The sequence below is a fragment of the Rattus norvegicus genome, chromosome 11 (genome assembly GCF_036323735.1).
Source record: "Rattus norvegicus strain BN/NHsdMcwi chromosome 11, GRCr8, whole genome shotgun sequence".
Taxonomy (NCBI): domain Eukaryota; kingdom Metazoa; phylum Chordata; class Mammalia; order Rodentia; family Muridae; genus Rattus; species Rattus norvegicus.
Window position 1 is genome coordinate 43,403,600 of NC_086029.1, and position 17,950 is coordinate 43,421,549.

Sequence of the window (17,950 nt, forward strand, 5' to 3'; positions counted from 1 at the left end):
TTGGTGGCTTCTCTCCTTGCTTTTTGTCTGTATTGCCATAGCAACCCCATCAGTCTGTCCACCATCTTGGGACTTGCAACAACACTTCTTCCTGCCAGTATGGTACATGGGGATCTGGACCTCAGAGTTGTGGAGGAGGAAAAGACTCAATAAAAAAAATTAACAGGCAGGGGTCCTGTCACACTGCTTCTCCAGTAGCCATTGCCTGAAGTCCTGCTCCAAAGATCACATTACTTCTGGGTCATTTCACTCTTGTGATGTAAAACAATGCACACTGCAGTCCCTTGCCTTAGGGTGGATCTCCAGAAGCAAATCCTGAGATTTTAGTACAGAAGTAACTCCATCACCCGCTGGGAAGGTTATGGGGACCTGACTCAAAGGAAGAAAGCCAGCCAGCAAAGACTGCACCACAGCAGGACCACAGGCAATGAAAGCTACACACTGTGGTGTCCTGGGATCCAAAGGGGAACTTGCCTTAGAATTGCCTCACTGAAGAAGGCAGAAGCCCCATCATCAGAGAGCAAAGGATAGATGTTCCCACTGGTGGGAAGAAGGAAGGGAGATGATTCCTTGGGGCTTCTTTTCAGCCTGTCACATGCATGATATGCAGCAGACTCCTGACGCTGGAGGATGACCTCCAGTAGTGTTGTAGAAGCCAGAAGATGGGAATCGGCTTGGTGACAGAAAAATGGTGGCCATGGAGGGGTCCCCTGCCCTCTATCCCCACCCTCTCTGAACACAGAACTAAAGTAGACTCACAACAGACACAGGGAATCTGTGTCGGCGTGGGTTGCATTCAGTTGCAAGGAATTGAAAATGTGACTAAATAGCGCTTTAAATATATTTAGAGGCTTTGTTTTCTCACAGAGCCAAAAACCAGGAAACAAGAATTCAGGGTCTGACTGGGTAGTTCTGCAGCTCCAGAAGAGGCCTGCCTTCTGTCTTCCAATTAGTCATCCTCCTGAAGTTTTGAGCCCCATGCGGCCCACTGATGGCTGCAGGATGGCCATTCCAGCCTGGGAGCACCGTCCACTCTTGGGGGGTGATAAGGAGAAGGGCAAAGGTCAAATGATTCATGCAGGCTTAGTAGTTCTACTCTACAATAGCCTTCCATAAGTCCTTCCCCAGAACTCCAGTTTCCATTTCTTGATCCAAACATGGGGCTTGTCTATAAGGAGACTAGAAAACAGAGGTTTGATTTTAAATTTGAACACATTGCTGCCCTGAACAAAATTTGGTAAAGAAGAAATCGAGGTCAGATGCTGGGTGGGAGCTCAACAGTCTTTGCCACGTGACACCCCACCCCCACCCCCCACCCCTCGTCACACACGCACTGTGACATTGACACACTAGCTACTTAAGCAAAGCACACAGCTTAGGAAATCCTTGAAAGCTATGGCAGACAACTAATCTAAGCAAGACAGCACATCCCCATGGCTAACCCGTGCTAGGCCACTGCAATGTTAGCATTTGTAATAAATAATAAATAATTTTTATTTTTGCTTTATTTTTTGGTTATGGGTATTTTGCCTGTACATGTAAATCTGTGTGTGTGCCTGGTACCCACAGAGGCCAGAAGAGGACATCACATACTCTGGAAGTGAAGTTACAAATAGATGTGAGCCTCCTTGTGGGTGCTGGGAATCAAACCCAGTCCTTTGGAAGAGCAACAAGTGCTCTGTTAAGGAGGTTGATCCATCCTCCAAGCCTTTTTCCCCTTGCAAGTTTGGAGGTTGAATAAGAATGATCAGCATACATGGGATGGGATTTATTAATTCCCTGTGCATGTATCATAAACAAGAACAATTCTCCAATAATCACGCTCGCGCCTCTCTCTCTCTCTCTCTCTCTCTCTCTCTCTCTCTCTCTCTCTCTGTTAATGGTTGTGACACCCTAGTTGTCTTAGTTAGGGTTTACTACTGTGAACAGACACCATGACCAAGGCAACTCTCATAAGGACAACATTTAATTGGGGCTGGCTTACAGGCTCAAAGGTTCAGTCCATTATCACCAGGGCACAAACATGGCAGCATCCAGGCAGGCATGGTACAGGAGGAGAAAGTTCTGCATCTTCATCCAGAGGCTGCTAGGAGAAGACTGACTTCCAGAGGGCTAGGAAGAGGGTCTTAAAGCTCAAGGCCACGGTTACACACCTATTCCAACAAGGTTACAGCTCCTAATAGTGCCATTCCCTGGGCTGAGCATACTTACACCACCACACTAGTGAAACACATGAGCCACAAATTTCTCACTTTCCCCAAAATTCTATGGAAATGACAGCGATGGAAACTTTAAACTAAATCCCACAAAGGCAACATGATGATGAACGAGGAGCAATCAGGATAGGCTGCAGGGTGGTGGACACAGAGACCTGACTCGGTCCCCACAGAACCATGACGGTGTCTGAGGGGAGGAGTCAGAGGAAACACAGCAAGTGAAAGCTTCCGCTGAAGGGCGGTGGAAAGTGTCCAGGCCTACCAGACACTTCCTGGACTTGGGTCAGGGAGTCTCGTTCTCCAGGGACCTGGAGCGATGATGTTCCTCCCTTGGGAAACTAAACAAGCACGGATTGGGGACCAGGCTGGAGGTACAGAGTGACAAGGGAAGTCTCAGTAGACCTAGGGAGATCTCTGCGCTCTTCCTCTCCTGCTCCCAGAACCTCGAGATTCTGAAGAGTTAATACCTCCAACTGTTTGATGTTTTGAGACCCTCAGGTGAAAGAACCAGACACCCGGGGTTCTAAAGGGACACCTTCCAATAGTGAAATTTCAGGACTCTAGAGATTAAAATATAAAAATCTGTAAGGGGGTCAGGAAAAAAATCAGTTCACATTACTTAAAATGACTACTGACTCTTAAAACTATCCTAAGAAGGATAGTTTTAAAAAAAAAAAAGGTAAGGGTTCGATTCCTGCTTACAGAACACATTCAATCCAAGATATACACTCAGCTAGACTGTCGGTCTCATGTAAAGAGGGAATAAAGAAATTTTCTTTTCGTGTGTGTGTGTGTGTGTGTGTGTGTGTGTGTGTGTGTGTGTGTGTGTGTGTGTAAGAGAGAGGGGGAAGACACGTGCCACAGTCACCCATATGGAGGTCAGAGGTCAACGTTATGGCGTTCCCTCCTTCTACCTTTACGCAGGTTCCAGAGGTGGAGTTCAAGCAACCAGACTTGTGGGTAAACATTTTCACCCACTATGCCATCCTGCTGGCTCCAGGAGACGAAAAACCCAGAAAAACTACCCTTCAACGTTTTTATAACAGAAAGACAAGCCGAGAGACAGGAAAGTACAGGCCCGTGGGACACATGGGTTCATTCCCCCGGAAAAGGAACTCAAGAAGGAAGTAAGGGCCGAAGAGGAGCATCATGGGAACAGTAGTTGGATCATGAGTTGTCGGTCTGTTGAGAGTGTAGCAGTCCCCGGGGTTTAGCAGGAAGGAATGGAATCAAATGAACTACAAGACATGTGTTCAGCCCTGTAAAGTAACAAGTAGGAAGATGGATAATTAGTAGACTCCATTAAAGTGAGGAAAGAGGTGAACTGAGCCACGTGTGGTGTCCTGCAGCTTTAATCCCAGCACTCAAAAGGCAGAGGTAGGCAGATGTCTAAGTTCGAGGCCTGCCTGGTCTACAGAGTGAGTTCCAGGTCAGCCAGGGCTCCCCAGAGAAACCCTGTCTCGAAAAACCAAAAAGAAAGAAAGGGGGGGGGGAGCAGAAGGGAGGGAGGGAGGGAGAGAAGCACTAGTTAAGAAATAAAAGGTTTCATGGGAGAGGAAACACGTGGGTGTGCTTTGCATATTAAACACACAGTGCATGTGTAATTAAAAAACAACTTTAGAACTGTTGTTGGAAAATTAATGACACAATTTCCCACACTCGGTGGGCAACAGTCTGCACGCCCTTCTAGCTCCCGCAGAATGAGCTATCTCTGACTCCCTGGGTGGCTTCACTAACACACCTCACAAAGGGTTCTCCTTCTCTTGTCTCACTGTCCTGCCTCACGTCCCAAATAAACTCTGTGCACTAAAAATGAACTCCCTTTGATTCTCCTCTGACTTGCAGAGCTTCATTTGAATGAAGTTCAGGGCAAATCCAGGATGCATATCCGTGTGTTGGGAAAGGGGATCTGTCTTAGGAAAATGAGATATTCTCCAGTCATCAAAAAATCAGAGGCTGTTCCATTCTGGCAATTAAAATCTCCAGACCTGCCTACCAGCCTGAATTTTACTTCAGTTTGAAGAACACTCCAGAAGGCTCCCTATGGAGTGTTAAATCCAGACGCTGCTCTCAGAGCGTTGAACAAGGGTTCTCTGGTCCTTCGAGGTGGAAGAAGAAATGAGAGTGTAGAGTAAGAAGGGACCCACAGCGAGTACTTACATGAGGTGAGGCTGTCCTTGGACCCTAGCCCCGCCATTCTTGAGGGTTCTCACTGTGATTCTCTTCATCTGGGTAAATATTCAACTGTGATTGACCCTGAGCTATTCCTCTTATAGCTCCTGACCTGTCCTCCTGCTGAGAACTAAGGGGACTCTCACCCTATGCTGCCCACGTGACTGGGAGCCCACCTTACCTTCATAATTTTCAAAGTTCTTAAGAGTGATTCGGTCACTATCATTTACGTCCTTCAAACTTCTAGAGTTTTATCAGGTGGCACCCATTCAGGCTGAACTCCCTAGTCTGGAGGTAAGGGAGAGGCATTTCCTACCCCATCCACACACGTGATTGTTGAGAGATGTTGTGAGCAGAGTAATTGGTATTAGGAATCTCTCTGTCATCCTCCCCAATCTCCAACCCTATGCTCCCTTCAGCCTCTTTTACGGGCTACAACTGGGTAGTCGGCTGAGCGCCTGTGATCGCTAGCTCGGCCGATCAATTTGATTGAATCACAAGACACCTAGGAGATGAATAAAAACATTTCTGGTCCGGTTGGGGATTTAGCTCAGCGGTAGAGCGCTTGCCTAGCAAGCGCAAGGCCCTGGGTTCGGTCCCCAGCTCCGAAAAAAAAAGAAAAGAAAAAAAAAAAATTTCTGGTCGTGTCTCCGAAGACACTTTCAGAGAGGATCTGTCCGTGAGGGCTTTGACCTGACTGACGATTTAAACCATTGATAAGAGCCAGAATTTGAACAGGCTACGGAAAGACAGTGAGTGGCTTCGCAGACAGTGGGGCCCAGCTGGAAGTGAGCTTCTGGGGGGTTTATCTTGACCCTTGCCCCTTCTGAGGTTCCGAGTAGCTTCCTGATCACTCTCCTCCTCCAGGAAGGAACTTTGTGCTGCAAACCTAAATGCAACAGAGCCTGCCGATCACAGATTGACACCTCTGAAGAGCCAGCCCAAGTAAACCTTTCCCGTCTCTAGTTGTTTTCCTTGGGTCTTTTTTTCACACTGACAGAAAGCTAATTAACACATGACAGAATCTAATTATGGGGTTCTCTATTGCAAGACCTGCTTCAGGGCTTTCACTTGGAATTGTGGGCCTCATCAGTCTGTATCCTGGAGTTTCATCTTAAATTGGGGGTATGAGGGCTCCTATTTTAACACCCAGCCACCCATAATATACAATTTGTCTCAACGCTAAACTATAGTCACACTATCACAATAATGTAAATACTGAGAATTGATTTTTTTAAAAAAACTGATGGTGACATCACACTGTGAGAGCTGTGTAGGGTGTCGGGCCCCTAGCTGTTTCTGAGTGTCTGAAAGGTGGAGCTCCAGGGTCCACTGGGGCTTTATAAAGCAGGAAATGACATCATTGGAAGATATCAGGAAGTTCCTAGGCATGTTGAGAAGGCTACACTTGTGAATCTTCCTACCAGTTCTGCCTGCCACTTCTAGACCCCAGAACCCACACAGCAGCCGAGACATCACAGCTGAGACCTGGGCCATATATCGGGGCTCTGCCCTCCATGCTCACAAATCAGACCACACACTTCCACAGGACGTCCCCTCACCTTCTCCCCTTCCATCACGGATTCATTCTTGAATGCAGGTGTGCACCTGGTGGGTGAGGCCTAAATCCCGTGCTACCTCTCGACTTCAAGGAAGGCCTAGAACACGGTGTTCATCATTTCTATCTTGGGAACCACACAGGAAATTACCAAGATGTGAGGCATGTTCAAAAAAAAAATCAAGCTTCTACAAATAGCGAGTGTCTTCATCATGGAAGCCAGCAGATGGTGGAAATTGAACACTCCCTAGACTACAGGTCAGCATTTCACCCAGAAAGATGATGGTAAAGACAGGACGAACTGTTTCCGGGTTAAAAGTCCCAGGAAGACACGAGGGGTGGGGAGGTAAGTCAAGGTCAGCTGTGTTTTGTAGTTCTTAGAAAGTGTCTTTTTAATAGCTGTGCAGGTGAAGAAGATAACTTTAAAATAAATATATAAATATTAAAGGGATTTATGTGCTTCTTGGAGAGATAGCCCAGGGAAGGTGGCTTTGTAGAGGCACCTGCCAAGATATGTGTTCTGATGACAAGTAACTTGTGTTCTGCCAGTCTGTCCTAGTTGTCTGTGGTCTGTCTCAGTTGTCCGTGGTCTGTCCCCGTTGTCTGTGATCTGTCTCAGTTGTTTGTGGTCTGTCCACAGTCGCTCGTGGTCTGTCCCAGTTGTCCATGATCTGTCCAGGTGTCCATGATCTGTCCAGTTGTCCATGATCTATCCAGTTGTCCATGATCTGTCCAGTTGTCCATGATCTATCCAGTTGTCCATGATCTGTCCAGTTGTCCATGATCTGTCCAGTTGTCCATGATCTATCCAGTTGTCCATGATCTATCCAGTTGTCCATGATCTGTCCAGTTGTCCATGATCTGTCCAGTTGTCCATGATCTGTCCACAGTTGTCCATGGTCTGTCCAGTTGTCCATGGTCTGTCCAGTTGTCCATGGTCTGTCCAGTTGTCCACGATCTGTCCAGTTGTCCATGATCTGTCCAGTTGTCCATGACCTGTCCACAGTTGTCCATGGTCTGTCCAGTTGTCCATGATCTGTCCACAGTTGTCCGTGATCTGTCCACAGTTGTCCGTGATCTGTCCAATTGTCCATGGTCTGCCCACAGTTGTCCGTGGCCTGTCTGGTTGTCCGTGGTCTGTCCACAGCTGTCTGTGGTAAGGGGCCGTCATAGTCTTAACAATCGATGTCTGATCGGGAGGGAGAGACATGAAGTGGCTTTGGGTGTCCTGTATTTGCTTGTTTGGATGCTGTTGTCTTCTTTTTCTCTTTCTTGCTTCCTTCCTTCCTTCTCCTTTCCTTCTTTCCTTCTTTCCTTCTTTCCTTCTTTCCTTCCTTCCTTCCTTCCTTCCTTCCTTCCTCCCCTCTTTTGTTATATCTAAAGCTCCATTTTATGCTAGGCATCCATCTTGGTACACACCAGCTCTTTGCCTCTGACTCCAGTCCCGGGAAGATAAATTCCCAGTAACCCTGACTCAGTGAACCGCACCCTCACCCAACAACGTACAACCCTGACTATCCTCTTGTTATGATAAGACTGAGTACATTTTTCATGATTTTTGGAGGTACTTTATAAAGACACCTAAAGATTGTTTTGAGTTGCCTTAATCATTTGATCAGCTTCCATAGATAAATATTGATGGTCTTCATGTGGTTTTCCTCTTTAAAAGTCCTTCCCCATATCTCTCCTTCCTGGAGAGCTGGAGCCATGCATTTCTCTGAAGAGAATCGTCCTATTTTTTAGCAGGGTCTCCAGGTTCTAAGGGCAGGGTAGGTGACTCAGGAACAGGACACTGTGCCAGCATTGCCAAGGTCCTACGTTCGATCTGCAGCCCGGGGACAACATTCTATGACCCTCAAACATCCCAGGACTCAGCAGAAAAGTGAGCACTTCTCTGTGCCACTAAATCTTGAAGGTGGCAGGTGGTACATAAATTATAACTACGTCAAGGGCTCGCTGTCGGCTGAGCCATGAGCTAGCATTTCTCAACACCAGGTGTCCCTTGCCATAGAAGAGAGTGCCAAGCAGTCAGCAAACTTCCTTTGTTAGAAATGGCTGTGAGCCGAGTTCTCAGATCCAATAGTGAGTGCTTTCCAGCAAATTTCTCCACACTGTAGCTCTCTGTCTAAAAGGAGACACTTTGGTCATTCGGGCCAGAGCATCAGAAGGGAAATTCATTTAATACAGTATGGCTTTAAGAGTTATTTGTAGCAGAATCCTTCAGTACCAGTAAATTCTGAAAGCTTAGGCTCACCCAGTGTTAAAACTGGCAGCAATCTCAGAACATTGGCTCTTAGAGAAGGGTTGCACAAGTTAAAAGTGTTTCAGGAAGCTTTCGCCGGTTTATTCAGTGTTATGATCTCAATAAGTTAAGTGGACCCTTGGAGATCTTTCTGTTCCAAACCGATACACTGGTTTGCTTAAGAAATACCCCCACCCCTTTGCAAGACATGGTGACTTTTGTACTATCACTGAGACCACACCATGGTCTGGTCACCATGTCTGCCCCCAGCCTTCTGGTTGGACAACAGGTATGTGTCTCTGGGACCACTGTGGTAGGCGGTGCTGGAAGGAATGGGTGAACAGGACTTTGCGACACAGAGTATGAAACCTCAAGGCCCACCCTCAGTGACCCACCTCCTCCAGGGGGCTCTGCCTCCTAAGGTTTCCACATCGTTCTAAAGCAGAACCACCAGCTGGGGCTGCAGGTTCAAAAGCAAGAACCTGGGGGGACAGTTCACATCCCAGCTACGGCACTCGTCCGTCTGCAGACTGAGCAGTCCACCTGACAATGATGTCACAGGCACTAAGGTTCTTTGCAAATTAAATGTATTGGTTACTTGGGACAATGTCGGGGAGTTGAGCTGTTTGCAGGGATGACTGAGAGACTTTATAGTTTCTGACCATTAGAAAGAATGGGCAGTACAGCCCTCTTGCTGTCAGTAGAGGCACTAAGAGGAAGACCACGGCTAATCCTAGAGTGCAGACCCTTCAACTCACGCGATCCGCTGCTGCTTTACCGCCTCGCCAGCTCCACCACCCTCTAACCAAGCTCTATCTACTTGGTCGATATCTGTGTCTTCTATCAAGTAAACGAATCCCGGGAGAGAGAGTATCCTGTAAGCCTTCCTCCTGACTTAGCTTGGATCCTCCTAACGTTGACTTGTCTAGTGGGTCAGCATCCCAACAGGCAGGGCTTGTCACTGGAAAAATGAGAGGAAAGCAAAGACGTGACCCTTCCACCAGATGACACACCTCCTCCTCCCCCTCCTCTTTTCCCTTCCCCCTCCCCTCCCCCTCAGTTTGTCAGGAAATCGTGGGCACACCTCCAACCACAACCCTTCACTGAGACCTCAGGTATCACCCACCCCACACTAGCAGGGCCCATTTCTGGAACCACCTGCATGACTGAGGGTAGACCCTCGGAGCCCCCTCCCTACATCTTTCTGTTAGTGTCCTAGGTAGGCAACCCAGGATGGGAATCAGCGGCTAGGATCTGTTTTGGACTAGAGATCAGAGACCACGCATCTCAGAAAGGGGAAAGAGAGCAGTCAGACTGCTACTTACAAAGGACATACCTTGAACTGTGTGCCCCTATCTGCACTTTTGATACTAAGTATCCTTTAATACCCAAGACTCCATTTCTTCCTCTCAGACCTCTTTACCTCAGTCTCGCACCTGCACATCCCACTCGCCCTGGGGTTAGCATACTGGACACATTTGAACTGCAGGTGCTCCTGACGTACAAGGGGCTCCATCCCAAATACACATCACACACTTACTCTATACCTTTGCTTAGCAACACAGTTGCCTACTCGCCGCTCTGGTTTCTACTGAAGAATATTTCCTTGTATCCTGATGAAGTTGCCAACTCATGAAGTTGAACCATTGTAGGTTGGGAACTGTTTGTACTGGCTGATTGAGTTGGTACTTGGGAAATAAATCTGCTAGAAGGGAAAAGGTAATGTGACAAGTCAAGTCAGGGAGAAGAAACTAACATCAAAGCACCCTAGTAGGGTTTTTTTTTTTAAATCACTGGATGACTTCCCCTTACATGAGGTTGTTACTCGGATTACTGGGAGAGACTTGATGAGTGTCAGATGCAGAACGATCAGAAGGCGCGACTGTAATGTGCCCTGAAAATGCAGTCATGCCTTCACCCTACTTCTCGGGGTGCAGCGGGACCCTGCAGCAGCTCACCACTGCAGTCCTGTCCTTGAATGGCCCAGACTTACCATCCCAGCTGTGAGTTATTTCATCCAGTTTTGGAGGACGCTGTTATAAAGGGAACCAGAGAAATCATGCTCACAGCTGCGCTTCCAGGAGAGCTGAGGGATAAACAGGAAAACACTGTGCTGGTCTCAGCTGTGCCAAGGACACAAGGCGGGAGGCCTTCCGGGATTGAATGCGGGCAATACTCATCTAACTTCTGAGTGAGTCAAGGTCTCCAAGCTCTTTCCTACCAGATGGTAGAAGAGATAAATTATCATGCTCTGTGTATCCAGAAGCTGGGGGTGATGGTTAATCTTGGTGGTCAATTTGTCACCCCTGGGAAGAAGGAACCCCAGTTAAAGAATTGCCTCTTTAGGGCATTTTCTTTATTGTTAATTGATACAGGAGGGCCCACTATGGGCAGTGCCATTCCTAGGCAGGTAACTAGAGACAAGAGGCTGGAGTCAAGGCAATAAGTAGCATTTCTTTCATGATCTCTGCTCCAGTTCCTGTCCTGGATTCCTTCACTGATGGACTGTAACCTGTAAGGCAAATAAACCCATCCTCCCCAAGTTCCTTTCAGTCTTGGTGTCTATCACAGTTACAGGAAGCAAACTAGAATGCTGGGGACAGATTCTTTGCTGGTGGGAGCATTCATTTTCTGATGAGAATATGAATTGGGCAATTCAGCTCAATGTACACAAAGAAAAAGATACACAAGGGCTGGAGAGTTGACTTAGTGGTCAAGAGCACCGACTGCCCTTCCAGAGGTCCTAAGTTCAATTCTCAGCAACCACATGGTGGCTCACAACCATCTGGAATAGGAGCTGATGCCCTCTTCTGGTGTGTCTGAAGACAGTGACAGTGTACTCACAAAAAAATAAATAAATCTTTGAAAGAAAGAAAGAGAGAGAGAGAGAGAGAGAGAGAGAGAGAGAGAGAGAGACAGCCTCTTGGCAGTCATCTCTTTGGTAGGGTTCAACCCTGTAGATGTGCTTCTAGACACAAACTGTAGTGGTGTTATAATGTTAATTGCCATATTGTTTGAGTCAGAAGGAAACCGAGAAGCAACCCAAGTACCCGTCACTAAATGAGAGCCTGGACGACGAATGATAAATGGGTCACGTGAGGTTAATACTGTGTTAAGAAGAAAGTCTGTGCTGCACGCAGACATGAGAGTATGTGGGATAGTGGGAGGTCAAGGCGTGTACGGCAGGGTAATGTGCTGCTCTTTGGATGAAGTGTATACTTCTGCGTGTGGGCGCCAGTGTGTGCACAGATGTCCCTGTAATATTCCTAGGAATTCCTGGGATTCCCTCTAGAGCAGTGGTTCTCAACCTGTGGGTCATGAGCCCACAAGGGTTACATATTATATATTCTGTGTATGTTGGATGTTACATTACGATTCATAACAGTAGCAAAATTACAGTTATGAAGCAGTGACAAAATAATGTTATTGGGAGTCACCACAACATGAGGAGCTGTATTGCAGCATTAGGGGGGTTGAGAATCACTGTTCTAGAGAAAAGGTGATACCCTAGAGCAAACCAAAGAAGAGCCTCTGCGTTATAACTTCTTATTTTATTTTAGTATTTATTTGTATGAATACTTGTCTCCTCGTATGTATGTGCACCATGTGCATGCAATACCAAAGAAGACCAGAAGGGGGCATCAGATCCCCAGGAACTGAAGTTACAGGCGTCCATGGAAACTGAACCTGGGTTCTCTGCAAGAGCGAGATCGCAACCCAGCTTAATCAGCCTTCTGTCCATGACAGGATACCATAATCAAATTCAGGGAAAAAGATGGCAAATTTGGCCCATGGATTAATTTCTCTTGGCTCTATTCTTGGGGGTCTATGGTGAGGCAGGACACCGTGGCATAGCGCGGAGGAGGAGTTTTGTTGAGTTCATGGTGGCTACAGAGAGAAGGAATCGAACAGAAGAGTTTAGCATCTCAATATCCCCTGTGAGGGTGTGCCCAACCTCCCCATCGTGTTCCCCCATGGCCTCGCGTTTTGTTGTTGTCTTGTTTTATTTTTTTATTGAAAATAGATTTTTTTCCTTACAATATATTCTGATTATGGTTCCTCCCCCCAGCCTCTCCCAGATTCCCCCCACCTCCCCATCAACCCAAATCCACAGTTTTCTCTGTCATTAGGTATAAACATTCATCAAAAATAATTAATAATAATAATAATACAAGATAAAATAGAAAACAAAGTGGAACAAAACAAGCAGAAATATAAAAAAAAAAAGAACTGAAGGAAAAGCACAAGAAACACACACAGATGCTGAGATGCACACATGTCCACAAACAGAAACCCCTAAAAACAAAATCAGAAACCATAGTATATGAGCGTCTGTAAGGAAGAGTTAGCTAGCTAGCTAGTTAGTTAGTTAGTTAGTTAGTTAGTTAGTTAGTTAATAATGCTCAAAGCATTGTGAAACAAAAAACTTCCAAAAATGCCACTGAGTTAGTTCATTTTGCATTGACCTGCACTGCTGGGCACAACCACCGTTAAGTGTAGTTTGTGTATCCAGTAAGACTCTGTAGGGGAAAACAAGCTTTTCCTTTGGAAGAGGTTATCTATTGGAGACGGCTTCTGGATTAGAGCGCTTGTGTCTGCTTCCCCTCAGCACCCGGATCCCATCTGGCCCAAGCCGATGCCAGCCTACGCATGCCGCCGAGTATGAGGCACGCTGCTGTGTATGAGGCACGCGGCCACGTACGCAGAGATCTCACATATCTGTGACGTCACACGTGCATCATCAGCCCTGCTTGTTCCCTCGGTGTCCTCCACCCCCTCTGGCTGTTATACTCTTTCTGCCTCCTCTTCCACGGGGTTTCCTAAGCCCCTGGAGGAGGGATTTGATGGAGCCACTCATTTAGGACTGAGTGTTCCAAGGTCTCTCATTCTCTGTATTTGTTCTCCTCTGCTGCGGGAAGAAGCTTCTCTGACGGTGGCTGAGCAAGGCGCCCCTCTCTGAGTACAGGATGGCGTTAGGAGTCATTTTATTGCTGTGTTCCTATAGCAGAACAGTACTTGGTTTTCCCGTAGGTCTTTGGCTTATCTAGTCTCAAGTTCTGGTCACCCAAGAAGGGTCAGGTCAAGTTCTGGTCACCCAAGAAGGGTCAGGTATAGGTTCATACCATGGTGTGGACCTAATGCCAATCAGACGGCGGTTGGCCACTGCCACACCTTCTGTGTCACTATTGCACAAGCGTCCACCGGCTTCCACCAGGCCTCACTTCCTAAACTTTCCTGACAGTGCCACAGACTGCAGAGGCCTTTGGGAGACATTTAAGATTTTAAACTACAACAGTTTTTAACTTTCAAAGTGCAGAACATATTCAGGTCTTAATTTTTTTAAATGGGGAAAAATAGCAATGGTGGTGTGAAGACGGTGGCCAGGAGTTTTACTAAAGTCCAGAATCTCAAAATCAGTCTCCCAGAGCAAACAGCAAGGCCTCAACTACTGAGGCTCTTTCTGGAATTCCAAAAGAGAAACTATTTCCTTATTTTGCCCAACTGGGAAGGGCCTCCTACATCCCTTAGCTGTGCCCACTGCACTTCTTCCCATGAGTCTGACCCTCCTGGCTCCGTTTAAAGATTACTGACAATACTGGATCCATCAAGGTGATCCAGGATAAGTAACTGTAAGAGTTGGTCAGGTCTGTTTGGATTCAAATGTTAAATTCTGTACCCCAAGATCTGCTTGTTCCAAGACAGGAGATCCTCATGTATACCAGCTTTTGATGTGTAAACTTTGCCCCCCAAATTATCCCTGATTGGTTAATAAAGATGCCTATAGCCTGGGCTGGGCAGAGAGAGGAGGCTAGTTGAAGGCTCCTGGGCTTGGGGGTCTCAGGCAGGGACCACGAAGAAAGGAGAAAAAAGGACACTGGGGAAGAAAGAAGCTACTGTGGGGTGGGTGGATCATGAGCGCATGGCCATGAGGGCCAGCCTGTGGAGTAGGAATGGCCCAGACAGAACATGGCAAGTGATATCTCGGGGTTATTGACAGGAAGTAGACAAAACAGCATAGACGGTTGGTATCTGCCCGGCTCTAGTGCTTTAAGGTTTATTATAAATATAATGGTTTGTGTCTTTTATTTAGGAACAAAATATCTAAGATGGGGTAGAAAGCCTCAAATAATATTTACCGCAACAAGTAACCGATTCTGGGTTCTGACTTGTTGCCATCTTTGGAGGTCATTGTTGGACTTAACAGAGGAAGCATGGGGGTTGGGGATTTGGCTCAGCAGTAGAGTGCTTGCCTAGCAACCGCAAGGCCCTGGGTTCGGTCCCCAGCTCCGAAAAAAAAGAAAAGAAAAAAAAAAAACACAGGAAGCATGAAAGGAAACATTTTGATCAATTTTCATTCCAGATGTCCCTGGGAGGCAGGAACGAGCTAGCGGACGGTTCTGACCTTTGCCAGGCACAGGTCACCAATGTGGGGGTTGTCGTGTGGAAGTGCTGTTTCCTTGTTCCATTGGGTGCTCCTGTCCTCGACCCCACATTCCGCACCTCTGAGGAACCTAGTGACCAGGTCCACTGGAGGAAGCCTGAAAGCCTTCTTCATGGGAGAGACATTGAGACTCCACCACATCCCAGAGCCTAACTCAGAGCTCCATGTCTTGTTGGTGTGTGAGCCTGCCTAATACATCAGATTCCGTCCCTGGCAGCTCTCAGAGTCTCTCCCATTGGTCAGACATTTGGTGAATCAGACAGTGAGGACCCCAAGAGGCACATGGGTCCTCCCACCATGGGGGTTTAGTGCCACACTTCACAACCTTCGGTTTGGTTTGGTTTTCTTTTTTAATGAAAGACTGACCCATGACACCATTTTTCTTTCATGGTCTCTTGGATGTTAGAAGCTTTTTGTCTTCCAAGCCATTTATACTTCCTACATATAAACCTAACCGCAGATTAAGGCATCACTTCTATTAAGCTTTTAAAAATACCAAAACTCTCTTTCTAAGCCGGCAATCCGTAAGGACGAAGCCATGTTCAGCTTGAGCGCCAGGACTGTTAACCCCATCTGTATGGACCATGCTCAAATTCTTTTTCTCATCACAGTTCCCTAAACAGGATAACATACCAAGTAGTCACACAGAATTTACATCACATTCGGAATTAGAAGTAAGGTAGAGGTGTTTTTAAGTGTACAAAGGTTATATGTGGTATACACACATATTTAGTCTCTTTATGGAAGGAGGCAGAGCAACTGTGAGCTCTCCTACTACAGTGGCCCTAAACCAATGCCCTGAATATCGAGTGAGTGTCACGTTGGGAGGCAAGAGTGAGGCTGAGGCAGGAAGGCTGCAGTCTAAGTCCTGCCCTGCCCTCCACTGGCTACCTGAACTATGGTGCGCTCACCTGTATGGGGCCCTTTATAACCACAACCCCTCCTCTGAACTTCCACTTAGTTTTCTAGAGTGGGATTCAAACCATGAGATTTCCTTTGTGATTTGAAAGGCTCTAAAAGAGGTAGTTCAGGGTCATAGCATGGGCCTGGGGTCTGTCTCCTGCTCTCGCTGCTATACTGTCCACCCCACTCCGCCCTTTTTTCCACATTCCCCTTGGCCGAACCAAATCAACATTTCACCAAAACTTGCAGAAGCAGTATTGGGACCGGTGTTCCCAAGACACCGAGACAGCAGACCTACATTGGAAGTGAAAGACTCCAATTAGTACTGGCCTTTGGAGTCTCTATCAAGATTGACACTCAGTGTCTAATTCTGCTTTAAGACATATGGTAATGGGGGGGAGGGGAGGTATGCATATATATATATAGCTCAAAGGTATGTATGCATATGTTGCTAAATCCTTTCCCTGGGGTAAGATAAATGACACCTACCCCTCCTCCTATTGGGCCACAGAGCAGTGGAAGAGGTCATACACAGGAGCATAGGTGACTTTAAAGCACACACCCTGGAAGGTCTGCACCCATTGGATAGAAGGCTTCCTACATACGTGGGGCTCCTCCCTCATCCTTCCCCACCTATATACTCCAGTCCCTCCCAGAGAAAGCCACTCCAAATTAAGATATACAACTACATACACCTGACTGGAAGGGATGGCTGGATACTCAAGTGAGGCTCCTATGACCCTCCCTACCACCAGCTGAGGTGATCTTTGGCAAGCCCGCGCAGATGGTGGCACTTTGCCTCAGAGGGTAGGTCAGCACAGCCGCACGATTGTGGCAGGATGGCTTGCTAGGCCAACCAGAACAGACAAGGACACAGAACAGACCAAGGAGCAGCACTGCCCTCTACACGCTGAGGTAAGTCCTTTACATGAGTTTTTGTATCTTATCTTCTCCAAACCCTAAAAGATAGGTAGGATTTTCCTTTTAATGTTAGAGAATAAGAACAGAGTTAAGTACCATATAGATTTTGTGGCTAGTGGTGGAGCAGGGGTTTGACTCTGAAAGACCCCCAGAGTGGGGAGACCCTCACTCAAGTCTCGGGATGACGCGACCCTCCAAGAACTCACGTAAGACCATCCTTGCTGTAAAAACACGAGGTTTATTGATAGGAACCAGTGCACTGGGGTCGAGACTCATATCCCACGCAGGGGCAGAGGAGTTCGACCCCCTGTAGCTAAGAGAAGGGCAATTTAAAGGAAGAAACCACAACCCAAGGGGGAAGGGAGGGCATCCTTGGAAAATGTGGAGAATACCAGTGAAAAATTACAAGGAGGAGCTTCCTGTTTCTCAAGATTGTTTAACTTTATGGTCAGCCAGTTCCTGGGAGAAGCTTCCTGTTTCTCAAGATTGTTCTTTAAGATTTTTTTTTTTTTTGGTTCTTTTTTTCGGAGCTGGGGACCGAACCCAGGGCCTTGCGCTTCCTAGGTAAGCGCTCTACCACTGAGCTAAATCCCCAGCCCCAAGATTTTAATATAACTTTATGGTCAACTAGTTCCTGGGAGAGAGTTGCCAAACCAGCTGGTGTACTTCTTCTGCTCTAAACTTTTGTCTAGGGGGGGCAACCTTAAAACTACTTTTCAACTCCAAGCTGTGAGATGAGAGGACTGGAGTTGTTCAGGGTTGAGCTGTCCGTTGTACTGTCTCATGGAATGACAAAACCACATTGCTGAATGATGTGCTAGGTCACCTGCGATCGGCTAGGGAGAAGACTGACTTCTGTAAATAATCCCTGTGTGTGTGTGTGTGTGTGTGTGTGTGTGTGTGTGTGTGTGTGGTGCGTATTTGTTCTCTGTGTGTGATTGCCCTTTTTAGATTGAAGTAGACCAGCTGTACATACTAAAGGTGTTCAGTGTGATATTTCAATCTATGTATGTAAAACTCACTGATTTTCTGAGGGCTGTCTTTATCTGGTGTGACTAGAGCTTTTCCTGTACAAACAGCATTTAAATGCCTTAAATATGTATAGCTTTCAAGATGCATTCAGAGAGAAAAGGCAACATATGTTCACACAAAAACATATACACAAATGTCCCTAGTACTGTTATTCCTAAAAGCCCAAGGGTGTTTTTTAAAAAAAAAATCATTAAAACCCCAATGGGTAAATAGAATGTGAGCTTGAAGAGGCTGCGGTTCAAGGTCCCCAGTGTACTGGCTTGCTTTATGTGACCAGGACATAAGTAATCATTTTAGAGGAGAAAACCTCAACTGAGAAAATGGCCTCAGTGGATCGGCCTATGGACAAGCCCATCGAGCATGTTCTTGATTGATGACTGATGTGGGAGGGCCCAGCTCACTATGGATGTTGCCACTCCTGGCTACGTGGTCCTCAGTGGTATAAGAAGGCACCTCCCCACCGC

The 17,950-nt window shown here is 46.8% G+C and overlaps 1 long non-coding RNA gene across 1 annotated transcript; it reads right to left on the reverse strand.

Annotated features, from left to right (window-relative positions):
* Positions 1-6,312: 6,312 nt before the first annotated feature.
* LOC120095608 (uncharacterized) lies at positions 6,313-12,894 on the reverse strand. Its single transcript, XR_010056248.1, has 3 exons — positions 12,655-12,894; positions 9,736-12,076; positions 6,313-9,149 (listed from the first exon to the last, which is right to left on the reverse strand). It is a non-coding gene; the product is annotated as an uncharacterized LOC120095608 (long non-coding RNA).
* Between the last annotated feature and the right edge of the window lie 5,056 nt (positions 12,895-17,950).